Raw genomic sequence first — 2,495 nt, 5'->3', positions numbered from 1 at the left:
TTCACCTAGTTGACAGTTTTGTTTTGTTTTGTCTTGTTTTGTTAGATTTCTTTGGACCGAAATGATTTGTTGATTCATATTGTGTAAATAAATCCCAATTCCACAATACCTCTGACTTTTTTTTTTAAGCAACTGAGGAGAGAAAAGAATAAATAATTGAAAGCTGGGAGACTTTGTGATTTTGGTCCAGCTTTGTCACCAACCAGTTACGTGACCTTGGGCAGGTCATTTCACGTCCCGAGGCCTCCATTTCCTAAAATGAGGAGGCTGGCAAGACAAGTTCTTAGGTGCCTCGTAATTTCATGCCTTGAGTCTTCGAGCTAGAGGATGCCAAATAGAACTCCAGGGTGATTCTCAGATCATTTGGTGGCTAACATTTTTGGTTGGCTCAGGGAGAGGATCATAGTTTTTAGCTGGGTTTTTAATTTTTTTAGAAAGACTGAATTTATTTGAGATAGGACACAGAGGGAGAGTGAGAGGGAGCAGCAGACTCCAGTGAGCAGGGAGCCTGATGTCTGCTCAATCACAGGACCCTGAGATCATGACCTGAGTCGAAGGCAGAGGCTTAACCCACTGAGCCACGCAGGTGCCATTTAGCTGTTTTTTAGAATCAGTTCACAATTTTTAGCTGGATTTTTAAATTTAAGAACATTTTTCCCCCCAATTTCTGATTACAAATTGATACATGTAGCTTGAAGGAAACTTAGCAGATATACATTAGTGGAAAGAAGAAAATTTTAAAACACTTGTAATCCTATACCGAGATACAACTAATGTCACCGCGGTGTACATGTTTCCAGCCTTAACGAAGATCATCTAAATGCCGTCAGTTCTAGTATAACATCTGTTTTGAAAATGTAAATTTGTTCCAACACAATTGCTCAAGGGAGCAACTTGAGTAAGTCTGCATACGCACAGTTTCTTCCAGGAGAAACACCAGGTGAACGCGCACGCACGCACGCACGCACGCACGCACCCGGCCGTGTACGCATGCGCACACACCGGCACAAGGACAGGAGCCGCGGCCACCAAGGTCTGGCGGTGCAGCTCACTGTCCCAATTCAGATCACCCTCCTTCCACAACTTCATGATGACTGCAACCCGAAACCCTTCCCTCCCGACACCCTGGTGCCCTTGGCGCCCTTGGCACCCCAGCCAGGCCAGTGCCCTCCCTGTCTTTAATTTTTCCTTCTTTCCTCTCAGCCTATTTCGTATTGTTCCTCTCTGTTCTCTGCTCATTTTCTCTTTATTTCACCTTTCTCTATTTTCTACCTGTTGTTTTGTGCCTCTCCCACACAGGGTGATGGGCCTGGGAACCCGCTGGAAACCTGGCAGGCAGGGAGATGCCTGCTTCCACAGCAAACGGCAGGTGTCTTTCGAGGTAGAGTGCCATAGTTATAAAACGCACATTGAACTTGTGTCAAACTGTGCTGTTTTTTTTTAATGAAGTTCTTTTTTTTTTTTTACTGTGTCACTGACAGTTTTTGAGTGTCCTGCCCCAAACCCATTTTCCCTTAATCTTGTAGCTTTCCTCCCCCGATTTTGCAGAGTGCAGTGATAACTAAGACTTAGCAAATAGTTTATAACTAAAAAAATAATTAGATAATAGAAGAACAAAATAATTTATTTAAATCATCATTTAGCCAATTGTTTAAATAATAAATGATTAGTTTTATTAAATTTCAACCCTTGGGTAAATGTCCTATTAATATTCTGTGTGATGAGAGAGAGTACTCATAATGTACTTCTGCTGCATACTAAGGTAGCAATGAACATCTGGACGAAAAGCCCTTGAGGGATCTTTGGAGTTTCTAGTTAAGTTTCTCCGTTTAAATTTCTAATCTGGCAAAGATTAATAGATACCACCCACATAAACAACCGCTCTGTGGTGTACTTGATAATTTTTAAGAGTGTAAAGGGGTCTTGGGATCGAAACATTTGAGAACACCTGCTAAATCCAGTTTCCTATAGCTTTTCATTCCTGTAGCAAAAGTATAAAATTTCTTTAGTATTGGCTTTCAGAAATGCAACTTCTGAGTCTAAGAATGTGAATATTTTTTTTTTAAAGATTTTTTATTTATTTATCTGAGAGAGAGAATGGGAGACAGAGAGCATGAGAGGGGGAGGGTCAGAGGGAGAAGCAGGCCCCCTGCTGAGCAGGGAGCCCGATGCGGGACTCGATTCCGGGACTCCAGGATCATGACCTGAGCCGAAGGCAGTTGCTTAACCAACTGAGCCACCCAGGCGCCCCTAAGAATGTGAATATTTTTTTAAAGCTCTCTCTATATAGTGCCAAATTGCCCTCCAGAAAGGTAATGCCAGTTTACATTATTATCCTCAGTGTTCGAGTATGCTCTTTTAGTTTCGGCTGACTTGAGTGAACATCCCAGGTCACTAAACACCATCTAGGGTGCAAAGGTGGGGATCCTGCTTAAATTGTCCCAACATTTGGGGGTGCCTGGGTGGCTCAGTCGGTTAAGCGTCTGCCTTCGGCT

Source organism: Halichoerus grypus, chromosome 1, assembly GCF_964656455.1.
Source record: "Halichoerus grypus chromosome 1, mHalGry1.hap1.1, whole genome shotgun sequence".
NCBI lineage: Eukaryota > Metazoa > Chordata > Mammalia > Carnivora > Phocidae > Halichoerus > Halichoerus grypus.
The sequence above is the reverse complement of the archived record's forward strand: the minus strand, read 5'-3'. Positions refer to the sequence as shown.